This window comes from Gavialis gangeticus, unplaced genomic scaffold, assembly GCF_001723915.1.
Source record: "Gavialis gangeticus isolate Ggan-Ray unplaced genomic scaffold, GavGan_comp1, whole genome shotgun sequence".
NCBI lineage: Eukaryota > Metazoa > Chordata > Crocodylia > Gavialidae > Gavialis > Gavialis gangeticus.
Window position 1 is genome coordinate 159,014,513 of NW_017729032.1, and position 16,230 is coordinate 159,030,742.

Below are 16,230 nucleotides of genomic sequence, written 5' to 3' on the forward strand. Positions count from 1 at the left end.
GTGTTCCATGCTGAGAGGTACTCTGCCCCCTCCTCATCCTCCCCCTGCCCCCACCCCTGCCACCGAGAGGTGGGGAGGGGGGGGCTCTGTGCAGGTTGCCCGACCCTGGCTGCAGCCCTGTAGGGGGAAACATGCCAGGCTGCAATCACTGACAGGGGAAGCAGCTCGCCTCCCCATCACTGAGCTGCACCCACTGGGAGTGGTCCCATCTCTGCAGCCCAGCCCTGCCTGGTCCCACCAAGTGGCTGCCTTAGCTGGGGCTGAGTGAGGCCAGGCTGGGATGAGCTGAGTCAGGCTGTGGGGCCAAGGCCATCCCCGGCAGCTGCGGCTCTATTATGGCTGCTCGCCATGCCCTCGCTGGGCCAGGCCGGGGATCACTGCCAGAACTGCCCCTCCTCATGCCACTGCTGGTGCTTCCAGGTCCAGCTGCCCAGAGCTGGCACTGGGAAGCTGCAGCAGATGCCAACAGCAAGAGGGGAAGGGGCTGTTTTTGCCCCATGTGCCCCATGCCAGCTCCAGGCTCACCCATCCAGGCCTAGCAGCAGCGGTGGGGGAGAAACAGCTGCTCAGCATGGGGCAAAAGCAACATCTCCCCATCTTGCTGCTGGCATCTGCTGCAGCCCCCTGGTGCCAGCTCTGGGCGACTGGACCTGGAAGTGCTGGCAGTGGGGTGGGGAGGGGCTTTTCCCCCATGCTGAGCAGCCGTTTCTCCCCTGCTGCCACTGCTCAGCCCGGACAGGGGAGCCCAGATCTGGTGCAGGGCTGCCCTATGTCTCTGCTGTGTCACTGCCACCTCTGGGCTGCCCTGCAGCAGGAAGCACCAGCAGCAGGAGGGGGAGAGGCCACTTCTGCTCTGCGCTGCCTCTGGGCTCCCCCATCTAGGCTGAGCAGTGGTGGTGGTGGGGAAACGGCTACTCAGCATGGGGGAAAAGCCCCTCCACCTCTAGCTGCTGGCATCTATTGCAGCCACCCAGAGCTGGCACTGGGCTGCCCTGTGTCTGCTCTGCTACCCTGTGGGGCAGCCCAGAAACGGCGGTAACATAGTAGATACACAAGGCAGCCTGGTGTTGGCTTCGGGCAGCTGTACCTGGAAGCACCAGCAGCGGGACAGGGAGGGGCTTTTTCCCCCATGCTGAGCAACTGTTTCTTCATCACTGCTGCTGCTTAGCCCAGATGGGCAAGCCTGGAGCCGGCATGGGGCTCTGGGGGTCAGGGCTGCACTTGTTGGTCCCTGCCTGTACCATGGGGCTGGGGCCAGTGGCAGCAGCAAAACAGCTGCTGTGGTTGGGCTTCTGAGAAAGGCAGTCCCACTATGGAGCAGCCCCAGCCCCATTGCAAGCCCAAGGTGTGGCGCCTTAGCTTGGTGGGACTGAGGGACCCGCTGGGGGCCAGACAAAGACCCACCACAGGCCAGATCTGCCCAGCCTGTGGCATCTGGCCATGCCCCCGCCCAGCTGCTGGAGTGATGAGGGGGGAACAACCATGATGGGGCATGCCCGGTGGTGGGGGCATGCTGTGGGATGAGGAAAGAGGCAGTGGTGGCAGCACTGGTGGGGCTCTCCCTCCTTTGGGCCCCAGTGCTGCCACACGCAGCCCGCTGCTGCTCTGCCTGCCCCACAGCGGGGCCCCCCACTGGGAAGGGGCTCGCCCTGCTGGACGTTATGTTGGACTCCTGCCCCCACCCAGTCCTGTCTTGCCCCTTCCCACTCCAGTGGCCTGGTGGGGGCACAGGCAGCCTGTAGGGCCCCTTGGTGGGGGGCAGGGATGGAGTTATTTCCTTTTCCTCTGTCCTTCTGCAGAGGGGACAGCAGGGGCCTATTCCGTCTCAGGGAGCTGGTCTCCCCTCTACCCCAGCTGCCAGTAGGGGTAGAGGGGAGACTAACCAGGCGCCATGGTGCCCAGTGCTGCAGCAGGAGAGGAGAGCAACCAGCAGACCTGGCTTGGGTCCTTGCTGGTAGGACAGGGAGGGGGGAATTAAACCCCTGCTGGGCCAGTTAAGTCTGGACTGGCCACCCCGCCCAGCTTCCCTGCGTCCAAAGGTGTGCTCTTGCACCTCTGGCTCCTGGGCTGAGCAACTTCAGACATGTGCTCACATATCTGTTCTGTTACAAACCGGTTCACTCTCTGCAGGTTAGACTAACCTGCAATGGTTGAATCAATTCAGGCTCCGGCTTTTTGAGTGTCTGTCCCTAGCCTTACAGAGTTGTCAAGTTAGTGAGGTGAAATGTATTACCAGCAAGGGTTTTTAGGGCCTGATTCTGAAGTCACTTACATAGGCATAAAATCAGAAGTAGCTCCTCTGAAGTCAGTGGAGTTACAGTGCTGTCAAACCCAGAAATGTGAGATCAGACTCAGGTCAATTGTTTGGAAAGCAGAAGTACTGTAGTCCGAGTTCCACAAGTCCTTGACATTTGAAGTGTAATGGCTCAGTACACCAGGCCCCAACAGCTTTTTATACTTTGCTGGGAAAATCTGCTTCTGGCCTTTTAATGATCAGAAAAGAAACTGGGGAAGAATTTCACCTTCTGGGCTAACTGCAGGATGGGAGAGCTCCTATCAGGCAGGTAGATTCTTTGCAGCCTGTATACCTACAGCAGCACTGAGGTAAGGGAACCCCAGTAGGGGAGGAAAGGATGTCTGCCTTCAGCTTCACCCAGTTTCTTCCCCATGGAGTCCTACCTCTGCAGAGAAGTTGCTGAAGTGAAAGTGCTGAGGAGAAGCTATGGAAATAGCTCACTCCACCTTTTGCATGAAGAGTACAAGGCTAGGGGAGGAGAGGAATAGCAAGCTTGGCCCTAAGGGAAGGACCACAGACTAAAAAGATGTTAGATCAATGAGAAACGAGAACGTGGAAGGAAAGAAATAGTTTACAAGATTTGTTGTCATTGTTTTAAGCCATGATTCGTGTGACCTGAGAACTTCTGTTACCTGACATTCAGCAACCACTCTTAAACATCAGTAGCAACTGCTAATTAGGGTAATCAAGGACAAGGGCAAATTTAAGGGGTTTTTTTTTTTACTTAAAACTGGCAAATTTAAGTTTTTTTTTAAATTTACTTTTCTGTCTGGAGTGGCTAGTTTTTTATGTTTTTGTTGTAAAGTTATATGTAGCTTATAGTTGTGTATATAGGAGATATTCTGAATTTTTTTTTACTGTTTTTTTAAAAACATTTTTTCACGGAAGAAAACTGAAGTAAGCATCATGACATGAGTGTGACCAGGTCAAGAGCAACACATATAATGCTGACCTTCCAGTGACAGCATTGAGGGCCAATTTTTTTAAGCTGTTTACATTGAAATAAATAAAGATACTTAACACTTATATAGTAGGTGCTATCAATGAAGTGTCAGATGTTGCACAGAGGTGACTGAATATTACTACTCTGTTTTTACAAATGGGGAAAATGAAGCATAGAAAAATCAAGTGATTCACCCATGGTTATACAGTAAGTCTCTAGACTTTCAGCATTGTGCCTTCCCTAAATGTTCTGCCTCTTACTGCTGTTAAAAAAAGTGTTTTTATGTGTCTGATTCTTGTCTGGTCCTAGTACATTTTGCTATTAATTCAATATTTATTGAAGATACAGATGGTCTGGTCAGTATAACCTCCATTTTCCCAAGAGTACCTCCTATAACCATTCATGGGTACATTAAAGAGAAGGATGGAAGATTTGTGTGTCAGTAAGTTAATGGATTTCTTTATTACCCGCTTGGGTTTCAACCTATCCAGCTCACAACTGATCATTTATAACAAACTTCCAGCTATGAATTTTGGGTCATCAATATGCCTGTTAACTTAGTGTCAGGTGTATAACTAGTGATCCAAATGGAAAACAAAGAATTAAAAGGCAAATGTCAAAGTAAAGGACAAAACAAGCTCCCCTGACATTATTTTTAAAAACTGGGTTCTAGCCTAAATGAAAAATCTAAGTTGTCTCCTGCTTTAAGATACTAGAGATAGAAATGGAGAGTATGTCTAATTTTATCCCACTTGACGGACACAGGTTGGTTAAATTGTCAGGTGCACTTTTGAGAGAAAAGAAGAACTTCCTTACTTTCAGGGGATAACAGAAAGTAGGAGGCTCTTAAAACATTTCCAGTCTTTTCTTGAGAGTAAGTCTCAATAAACCTAATTCGTCTGTGGTTATGAATATGAATGGCTTCCATTAACTTCTGTGTATGCCAAAGATGGGCAATTTTTGGTCTCAGTGTTATATTTGGAATTTTTTATGTGGACCCAAATTCTGCTAACACTCTAAAATTGAAAATCTGGAATAACTCTATATTTCATAGCTTCCGATTTTCAATGGGGAAAGTATGAGGATTCTTTGTGTCACTGTGCCTTTTCTCAATACAGTGCCTGTATGCAAAACTAAAACACCAAAAAAGTTGATCAGACATAGATATTGCCCCCAAAGCAGTCTATGTGAATTCCTCTCCATTTCAATACAAGTTCATGCCATAACAAAACAAGGAACTTCCCATTTTATAAAGAAGGTTTATTTTTCCTTTTTTCAAAGATGAATTCCTCAGAGATAGATATACTAAAAGTCTACAAACTGACTGTTGCACATAGAAACCACTGCTTAAGAGATTGCAATTTATTGCTTTTTCAGATAGAAAATGTTTATGTCTTAATATTGTGTAGTGAAAATACAGTTTAGGTGGCTAAAATAGCATTTGAATTCATACATAAATACATACATGCATGCGTACACACACACACACACACACACACACACACATATATTGTTTGAGAAATACTTGAACGTCTCTGGTGAATTATGGAAATTGCAGTATAGGAGGTGACATTAAGTACAACGCAGAAACTAAATTTATTAGAATAATGTTGTTTTGAGGCAATTAAAATTGGGAATTCTCATGAGATTTCTAATAGGGTGGGTTGCAAAAGTAGATGACTGTTGTTGGGCATACAAAGGGTGGGAAATTCTGGGATAGTGGCCTTGGTTGGGAGCAGTGCATTAAAATTATCCTTCCTGTTTTTGAAGCTTAAAGTTGTAATGAACATTAATTGTGAGTACTCTTGCATGCTTTGGCTCCAATTTAGCCTCCATCTAAATTAGCTAAAAATCTATGGGCCTGATTTATTGCATTTGCAACAGTCGCACTAAAGGAAGGTAATTCCTTCTGAAAATGCCACATGCAGGCAGGAACAGGAAACCAATTAGGAATCAGTGGATGATAAATGGGCATTTTTACCAGCAGTTTACTTAATATCCCCATTAAATAAGCCTCTTTGCATTTATCATTTCATTCTCCCTCAGTCTATGAGGTCCTTTAATTGCTGCCTAAATGAGCCCTGTGTTTCAGTCCAAATTTAATCTTGGATCAGGAGAGAGATATTCTTTCCAATGCTTGCCTGCCCAGCTGCCAAGAACTGTCAGAAATGATCACATAACTTTTCACATTTCTCACAGTCTCATTGGAGAAATGTAAGATTGACAGAAAAAAAATAACAGACCTTATTTTTTCTTTAAATTGTAAACTGTAGTGCAAGCAGCGCTTTTCCTCAATTGCATTTCCTGTATTTTTTAAAGTTGCACTAAAAATAGAGGGAAGCTGTAATGTTGTCCTATGCTTTTTCATTTTGGAAAGTTACCTTCAGTGGAAGTAGATGTGTGGCAGAATTAATGAAGTGTTACAGAGTTTGTGCAGCAAACAATTACTGGATGGCTGTAGCTGGGTGGATTGGTTGCTGAACATGTGATTTGTGGGTGGAACATGGCAGCTCAAGGCTAAGCAGCAATAGAAAATGATAAAGACTCCCAGAGCAGTGGCCTTAACCTACACTTCTTTTTATTTTTCCTGTTAGGCTTAGGTTTTTGGTCAGGGGGTTTGGCCTCCTGGGAACAATAAATTAGTTAAATCTTTGCATTGCTTATTTTATTATTTCAAACAGCTCCCTCCAAGCCTGGAACTCAATTGGACACTTACAACATACGCGAATTTCAAAGAGGAACCAATTCTCAGCATCCCTCCCTGGCCCCTGAAAATCAAATTTTGGAGGGGGACATGCTCTTGGAGATTACTCTTGGACTTCTACCTGGGTGGTCTAGACTTCAGACCTTTTGCCAAAAGTACTGAGTTTAAGCACCATTACTCTAAACTTCACATATTTCTGAAAAATTGGCAGCGAGTAATGAGCCTAATGTGGGGCTATTCCCCAAATGTTCACTCTCAATTAATTTTCATAACGTCAAAAGTGTACATTCTTTGCCTGGGTACGAAAAGCAAAACAATGCAGTATGATGCAATTTTTTCTTAAGTTTGCATATCTCCCAGTTTCTTTTGCTCTTTGTCTGCTCCCATATGTACAATATTACCCCCACTGGAAATACCGTGGGGTATCCCAACGTTCATTCTGTAGAGATATTCGAATAGCATCAAGTATAGCTATGGAATATTCTGGGATCTAATCATTCAAATACAGTGTTAAATAATGATGAGTGTGTTAACAATCTCTAGCAGTACAGAGAATCATTGGGTTATATTCACTTTCACCTCTAGTAAAATAGTGGTACCAATATGACTAGAAAAAAATGGCTAACTCTGGAACCATGACCATGAACAGGGAGGCTTTATACAAGATACACTTTTTTGGACCCAGCTGATTTCCTTTTTAATTTCTTTTGAAAAATGGATTCCCAAGCTAGTAGATGAAGGGGGCCCAGGGATGAGAAACATAAGATCCATCTCAGAATATATTCTCTCAAAATTAAAGGTAATATGCTTGGGTATAAACACTCTCCTATAGACCTGGATGAAGAATTATTAACAAATGGTTATATTCAGTTGTGAAACAAAAAAATGACTCTTTTTTCCACCATGGAGTCTGCTAACATACGAGTTATCTTATTTTGCTATCTCATTAAAGATTTGAGGGTGAAAGCAAGCAGGAAGCTAATTAAATTTGCAGCTCATACCAAATGAAATTGTGAAGTTGTGACATCCAAACCCAGCTGCTTTTTCATAATCTTGGTCTTGATGATTTTTGTTTGCATCAGTCTTTATCACAAAGGAGGTTGAAGAGAAACTTCCCTAAAACCCAATTTTTCAGGTAATAAAGACGAGGCATTGTAAGAGACTGAAACCTCAGAAGTGTAGGTATTTAAACAAATGTGTTCAATGCAAAGAAATCACCATGGCTAGATGTTATTCATCTCAAATCCCTGAGAACTCAGAGATAGAATTTTTGATTTTCAAAAGGCCACAAACATAATCCTATTAATAATACTCAATAGTCATGGGGTGAGAGGTGAAATTCTTTCATTGATCAGAGCTGGCACCAAGGCATAAAACAAAGAAAAGAAATAAGTGGTCACTTTTTAATGTGGCAACGGTTTAACAGTGGAGAACGCTCAGTCTCCCATGTATTAACATATCCACTAATAATCTGGAGAAGGAGGTGAACGTTGAGTTAGCAAAATCTGCAAAATTATTTAGGTTAGTTGAGGCTAAATAAGACTGTGAGGAACTCCAGAGGGACCTAACAAAGCTAGGTGACTGGGGAACTTGATGTCAGATGAAATTCAGTGCTGACAAACACAAGGTAATGCATATTGGAAAGAATAATTTGATCTACTTGTACACGTTGCTGGGTTCTAAATTAACTGCAGCCATGCAGGAAAAAGGATTGGATGTCATTATGGACAAGTCAGTGAAAACCTCCCCTCTCTGTAATAATGGTAAAAAAAAGCAAGCAAAATGTTACAAGAATGAACTAAAAACACTGAAAACAATTTTCTTGGCTTGGTATAGCTGTACCTGGAATACTCTGTTTAACTGGGGGCACTCTACCTTGGGGAAAAAAAAGATATAGCTGCAATGCAAAGGGTAAGAGACAGGCAACAAAAATCACAAATGGAACTGAGAAACTTCCACACCTAGAGAGAATAAGGCCAAGGAAGGCAAGTTAAGAAGGGAGGCATGACAAAGACATAAAATAATGAAGGGCACAAAGTGGGTATGGACTTTTTTTGTATCTGTTCCTATAAAATGCAAACAAGAGGCCACTGACTGAATTTGAAAGGCAGAAAATAAAAAGCTGATAATAAGAAATAGTTTTTTACTTCTATTGTTATTTTGGCCAGGTGTTGTCAATAGCAAAGAGGGATGAGTTCAAACATCTCTGGGCTACCCTTAAAATAAATAAACACCAAGCATCAACTTGGAAAAAAATGCAGCAACTATTTATTTACATGAGTGATAAAACACTCCCCATTAGCAGTCCATTAACTCAATTCCTCATCACCAGTGTGAACATTCAAGAGGCAAATGTTCCTTTACCACATAACTTTCCCTACCCACATCTATTACAAGGCTTACATGATTTGGTGACAGATGGTAGTGTAGCCCCAGAATCATGAGGTCCATTTGCACAGACTTGTCTCCAGTCCTTGATGTCACTGATGTGAAATTAATTCCAGGATTCCAAAACATATTAGACTTTTATATAGCAAATTCCATAATCGTGTGCACACACACACACACACACACACACACACACACACACACACACATAATATGTGAGTATATGGGCATTGCTTCCAGGTATAAGATAACCCATAATTGTCAAGACTTAGGAAGAAACTTTTCTTATTATCAAGACATTACAAAAATTTGTAATTATTGATTGCAAGAATTTTAGCACTTTTTCTTCAACTGTTGGATACAATCTACTAGAACAGAAACCATCTGTATGTGTGTACCTACAGAAGTTCAGCAAAATGTCTGGGTTCCTTAAGTTTCATTTGTTGTGCCCAAATCTTGAGCCTTCTCCTGAGAGGTCAGAAGCCACTTAATAATGATATTGAATGGCTGTAGTTCCACATTTGCAAATTTCATAGAGCTTTTGGAGAAAGTCTGCATCCCATGCGCAGTATGAAATGGGAAAGCTAGCTACTGCATTTACCTGAATCCAAGACAACCCCCCTCCCTAATTCGATTCTATACATGGCAAATTTATAAATTATAATGAATTTATAATTTTTCCAAGTATAGAATCTACTGGTACTAAGCACAATGGTATTGATGCTAAGCGTAAGCAGCAATAGTGAGAGATCAAACATATGTTGAAACTCTGGCTCTTTGCTCACATAGGATGGGACAAATAAACTACAGATTCTTAGAGTCAAATCCTATTTTGCCTTTATGGGCCTAATTGCCACCCTTATGTCACACTGTAAGTGGAATTTGTTGTTGCTTACAAAAGCGCGTCTCTCTCTCAACCAGTCTCTGGGGTGCCACCTTGCCCTGCTTCTGCCTGTGGTTGGACTTATACCTCACTGGTACATATGTGGCATTTGGAAGGTAAAGGCAAGATAGGATTTGGCCCTTAAGTTAGAATGATAGAACACCTTCATGATCTTGTGCCTTGGCTCCATGAAGTTCTTTAGTATTCACTTAATTTATTCATTCTGTCTGAAGGAGCATCAATTATAAGCAAGTACAATTATGAACAATAATACTTGATATACATCTCAAAGTGCATGGCAAAAGATACCATTATCATTATTCCTATTTTATGTATGAAGAATTCAAGAAATAGAGGCAAGTGGATGACTTGCCTAACCTCACTAGCTGGCCAAGTCTCCTGAGCTATAGTCTATCACTCTAGACCAGTGTTTTAGCTGTGGCAATGGATGACTGGTAGCTCATAAGACCATGGTAAGTGGTATATGGATTGTACATCCCTGCTATTCAGTTGAAAGTTTAAAGATAAGTGTGGATGTTGGTCTGGGAGAATTTTTTTTGAGGTTTGACTGTTAATCTATTGATCCACTGGTCCACAATGCTTGGGAACCTTTGCTGTAGACTACATTGGCTCTCATTGGGCGAGTCTACACAAGATGCTTTACTTGAGAGTAGAGCTAATTACTATGCAATAAGTGTCACAGTCTACACATGCAGACACTTACTGCACAGAAATTTGATTTAATTGTGAGTACATCTGCTACCTGTAAATACAAGTAGCAAATTTACTCCTGATTACTTACTGTGCAGTATGGCATGTGTAGATGGCTAACCAGGAGTAAATGGGCTCCTGGTCAGCCAAGCAGCAGGGGGCCAGGAGATTGCTCCCTGCCTCTGGGAGCTGCCTGCTGGTGGGATAGGCTCTGCTACTGCAGCCTGGGTGCGGACAATGTACTCTGTACTAGCAGCAGGGAGTTCCTAGCCTCTGCTTCATGATTACAATCAGGGAGCAGGGCTGGGAGATTCTGGGTACCTGCATGTGTAGATGCCATTTGCATGTGTAGACATGCTCATTGGGTAGGACATTTGCCTTTTCATTGGCTCTGTACTATAGAACATACATTTCTATAAAAATAAGAATGAAACGGCTTGCCAGAATATAGCAAATTTCTATACAGAGAAACTGCTTATCATTGATTGGACCTTTTTTTTTGACAGCATAGCTGTTTGGCTGATATTGGCCAGAGACCTATGCAAAATGTAAGAAGTATGAGAAAACATGATAAAGAGTACATGCATATTTATTTTGTGTCCTAAATAATATACACAAGGCAACATTTTGTATATGGCATCATAAATATCTCCCACACTGTACAAAATAAAAGGTTGAGCCTGTTGAGAAAAAAAATCTATGCCATTGCACAGCAGAAACATAATTAAGGGAAAAATGCTAATACTCCTTACATCCAGGGTGACATTAGGGGTTAAGAGTGCATATGTGTTTATATCTGGATTTTAGTCCTGACTTTAGGAGTAAATCCAAACAACATATCCTCATAAGACTGGTGAATAATATAGAAATCCCTTTCCAGTAAAATATCTTTGACTTTAGGAATGCAACTGTCATTAATTTGCAACTGCACATGTTGGCACTTTTAAATTAATATTTTCCAGGATAATAGTCTAGCTAAAGAAATATAATGAGAAAGCAATTCCTTGCACACATTTCTTGAAACCAGTGGCTGAAACCAAACCAAACTGTTCAGCAGTGAATGTCTGGATTGAATTCATACTGCATAGTCTTATAGTCTTTGGAATGGTTGGGTATGTTTTTCTAACCTTTTCACCTACCCAGTGAGCACCTGTTGTGCTTAATATTAACAACTGGCTTCGATATGCCCATGCTATTGCGGTTTTTTTCAGTCAATTAGCACACATACGGGGATTTTTCCCTACAGCAAGAGTAAATTCACATAGGTGCAGAGAGTGGGTGTGGGGCCCTCTTTGGTGTAACGGCAGTAGCGTGGGCTTAGCTGCTACAAAGAAGTACTAAGGAGTCTCCACACAGTTCCCAGACAGACTGGTGTTGGAAGGGAAGAAGGGCTATTGGAGAGGGCTGGGACCAGGTTGGGAAGGACACACATTTAATCAGATTCAGAGGTCCTAACCCTTGATGACGGGGCACTGGGTACTCTTCCTGCCCAGGTCATAAAATAGAAACTGTAGACCAGTGTAAATCCCATCCCATCCACTTCAAATTGCTTTGTATTGCAATGCATACATTTATATAAAACTAATACTAATTCTAGAAACATAGCCTGGTTACTTGGGCTTTGTGTGCAAATGTCTGTATCTGTGGAAATTAATGAGAAGAAAACATACAGTGTAAAATCAATACACGACTCCCAGAATTTAATGTTAGCTGTCTTCCTTTACTGTTGCTCTACAATGACAAAATGTTGAAATTTGTTGATTTATTGAGTTCATAAAAATAAAATAAAGAGCACTACTCAAAAAAATTGCTCTCCTGCAATCAGCTTATGCTTATGTTGGGTTGTGTTCCCCATGGCGACTTGTCTGTGGCTTAAAAGGGACAACTTCTGTAAGTCTCCATTTCCCAGTGCTTGATGTGAATTGAGGTGAAGTAGCATAGGATTTTAAAACCTATTTAAAAGGGTTAAAAGCGGAAGTATTGGACTTTAATTTTTTGGAGCTGCTGCTATCAGTGTGCTTGCCGGCCATATACTATGTCCAGTTGCATCTCCTCCTATTTGCATGCATTAAAATTTTAATGCTAAGGATTAAGACACATATAATCACTTAATTGGAGATCAAACTGTAGAAATTATGAATCTGTTATTTTAACCTTTATTCATTGGCATGGCCTGATTAATAGTGAAGAGCAAGAGTAGAAGTGAAGATGTTCCACAAAGTATTATTCCTCTAATCTTCGTAGGAATAGTTAAGAAGTGTAACGGTCTTTACAACACCATTTCTCTTAATTATCCTTCTGTATTGTGCCTGTTAAACTGTTGCAACAAATCCCTAGTGATTCAAGAATGCCATAGTAGTCAATATACTGCATGCCATTGCTGCTTGGGACTTTGACATAGCATTCAGCTCCAGGTCTAGTGGCACCTCCCCCTACTGCTTGCACCCAAGGAGAAACCACAAAGCTGTTAAAAGTCTAGGGCTTATAAGGCACAAATAGAACGATCCCATATAGCCTCATTGGTGTCTAGTGTTCCTACAAATTATGCTAATACAAATAATAAATGCCAGGTGACAGGCCAAATCCTCAAAGGAATTCATTATTCCATTGAGGCCTTCGCCTTCCTATAGAGCTTCTCTGTAATCATTCAGGGATTGGGATAAACATTTCAGGTTTCACCCTCAGTTTATTCCTTTTTCCTTATCCATATGAACAAATGATTTTTTAATTTTAATTTTTTGGTATTAGTCATTTCTCTTTACTGGATTTATCAATTAAGCCTATTGAATTTTTATACCACTGTGCTGCTGATCATTTTAATTTATTATTAAAACAGCAGCTAGACCAGGGATGGGCAAAATGTGGCCTGTGGGTCAGATGCAGTCCACCAGGCCATTCCATCTGGCCTGCAGGGCCCCTAAAAAGTTTAGAAAATTAATATTTATCTGCCCCTGGCTACCTGTCATGTGACCCTTGATGGCTTTCCAAAACTCAGTAAGTGGTCCTCTGCCGGAAATAATTGCCCACTCCTGAACTAGACCAAAGAAGTGGAACACATTTTCTATCATATCCACCTTAAAATAAAAACTTCCTCTCTTTACTTCTTCCCAGGTATTAGTAGGGGCTTTGGGGAGAAACAAGGGAAGGCTGTGTTCTTTTGTTACTCCTATATGATGGAGGGAGTGCACTAAATGAAGTCAAGAACCAAGAGAGATGAATGGCCTGGGAATGCCTCACTCCAAAACAGAAAAAGAAAAACTGTGGACAGACAATCAGTGAAGCACTATGACTAGCAGAAAGATCCACTGATGTAAACTGATTCTCCACTGGTGTAAACTGATGTAGTTCCAAAGATCTGCCCCCAAAAATCTTGGTGTAATCAATTTTAGGGGAAGGCTGCTTGAAATGCTTTGTTGTGGATGCTTTGTGCAACCTTTAGAACAGATGATTATTTGCCTAGTGTTCTTTTATTTATTTACATGGCTTTTCTCAGTAGGAAAGAGAACCAAATACCTTAATAAAGATAATTTGGAAGTATGCATAACTTTCCTACTTGAGCCTATTTTGAAATTGGAGAGTCTGCCGGTTTAAACTTTAGGAGATTAGTTAGTAACAAACTAGATAGCCTTACAGCTCTCAGTCACTGGTTCTTATTTACCCTCTGACAAAAGGACTTGGAAATCTTTATGCCTATCAATACTATATCATGGCTTTTTGGAGTTTATGGGATATGACTTGTTGATGTCAGTTTAGTTTCCAGTGGATTTGTCTGCATCACAGGTGGTGATAATTAACATTCTTCCTGCCAGTCTCAGCAAAGGGATGAGGCCTTGAATCAGCAAAGCAGTGATGCCCTCTAAGTCAGATTTAAGGAACACTGGCATGCCAGCATGGAGAGTCTTGCCCTATCCATATTATATGGATTCAGCAATCCTGACTACCAGAGTTTCATATACAATAGTACCTTTAATGTGTTGCAAGCCCATTAAAAACATTTCTTCTTAGAATATGTGAGAGGTAAGGATTTTTGTGGGTGATATCTTTTACTGGACCAACTGCCTGGTTGGGATAGATTTAATTCTGATATTTTCCTTTCCCTATCATTTTGTAGCCTTTGGGTGAAAATCCAGGGGGTCAGGAGGTGGCTAAAGCATTTTTGTAGAAATGCCTCATGGTAGATAGCAGTTTAGAAATTTTTAGTTACTCCAGAGGTCAGGAAATACAATGAGAAGGCAGGGTACAGATGTACCTTAAAGACTAAACAAATCAGAGATGCATAAGCTTTTGTGAGCCCGAGCTTACTTCATCAGATGCTTCAACACTTCATCAGGAAATACAATGTCATAAGGGCAACATTTATCCCCTATATTTACACATGCATACTAACACAAATATCTTTCTTTGAAATGTTTTAGAAAAAATGTTCTGATGATCTGGTTGTTGCCTGAATCTCATGTAGAGAAATAATGGCATTTGTATCTTATCGAAAGATTTTTCTCTGGGTTTCCTGCTTTCTCCCTATATCTCTGAGAGTCAGATCCTCAGCAGTGAGGGATTAAAGTCTCATGATGTAACATTCATCCTTCTCACTGAATGAATAACATGATTAAGGTATATGTGGAAGTGGAGTGACAGTAGCAAGTTCCATAGGTACAAACCCCCTGAGGGGCTGTGCTGCAATATACAATGATTTATTCGGCAGCTATTTGCATGCAACAAATGCCTGCTAACATTTCTGAACATTTCTCTGGAATTCTGGACAATTTTCTTGATGGAAGAGGCAGCAGAAGACACCTCTGTAAATGGAGGGCATTAGCTTTAGTTTCCTCCTCAATATAGTTTGCTGTAGCAGCAGGAGTGGATGGAGTATCATGTTCTGTGCACAATGTACTCCATGTGTATACATGGTGTGTTCATTTTTTTGTGAACTAGGACAGTAAGGACCAACCTTTTTGGCAGGCATGTCACAAATTAAGTCCCATGTCCTTCCCAAGTGCCACTCTGATCCTCTTCCCCTGCCTGATCTGCTGATCTGCTTCCTGTTCCCTGCTCTGTGCTCTCTGCCCGATGTCTGTCTCTTCTTTTTGCAGCTCTTCTACCTGTCCCCTCCCTGATTTGCTGTGTGCCACACACAGATGCTGCCCATGCCCCCTGTGGCACTTGTGCTGCAGGTGGGTCACCCCTGAGCCAGGTCATGGTGAAGTCAGTGGTACACAAGGCGTTATAGAATGCAAAGCTGACACTCCTCTGATAAAGGTTATATTGTGCCCAGTAGACATAGCTCTGTGCTGCTGGCAGGGGCTTACTGTCATAAAGGGAATACTGTGCCTCTGGGAGCTTCCTGTTGTGCATGGGTGTAATTGGAAACATGCATTTAGGAAGTGCAGCATTTATCTATTTTTAGTGCTTATATGATCCCTATTACCCCAGTACTTGAACACCTCACAATCTTTCATGTATATATCCTTCCTACTCCCTTGTACAGTGTCTTCTGACTGGGGTCCCCAGACATCAAGAGATCTTGGATGTACATACCAATGAATCTTTTTTTCTGAAAAGTGGACAACAGAGCACCACACTTAGAATGACCCAAACCCTGGTGATTAGAACATTCTCCCAGAGGGCAAGGGACTTGATTGAAAAATCCCCATTGATTGAGCTACTGAGCTATTGGGGGAGCTATTAGATTAAAAAACCCACTAAACTATTGCATTAAAAATGGAGGGGAGTGAGGAGGATACTGCCTACTTCTCTAGTTGTGTTTTGTAGAAAGCAGTGACCATTCCTACTTTCTGAAACAAAAGGTTTAGGTGCCTACCTTTAAAAGAGGCTTTTGGGTTGTGTATCTTGAGAAAACCAACTCTGCAGTGCTCTAGAAGGTACTTAAGATTCACCTCTTCCCTTGGCATTTCCCAATGCCTGTCTTAGATAGCTCCCTATTACTTTTACTGTGAATTTCATTTTGAGGTGTCTAATTCTCCTTATGCATCGTACTGGAAGTCTAGTTGGCTGAATGTTGGGGATACTTTTACAGTGGTCAGGTGCCTAAAAGTTAGGTGCTACATTATAGTCTACATATATATATGATGAAGGGACTTTGATCCTTAAAGTGTGCAGAAAAGGACAATTTTCTTGCCATTTTCCAGTTGGTCTAATAAAAGGTATCATTTTGGAACCAAGAGTTCTAGTTTTTTGTATGTCTTTTTGTCTCAGACCAACACGGCTACCAAGTACACCCCTGAAACATTATAGTCTCTAAATTTTTTTCTGAATTTGAGTCTGAGTTGCTGGAGCTCATGTAAAGC

General features: G+C 42.1%; 1 long non-coding RNA gene across 1 annotated transcript in view; it reads left to right on the forward strand.

The window, feature by feature from the left end:
* Positions 1–16,230, forward strand: part of LOC109303358 — an 82,220-nt gene that overhangs the window by 56,279 nt on the left and 9,711 nt on the right. The gene's annotated exons all lie outside the window — the stretch shown is intronic.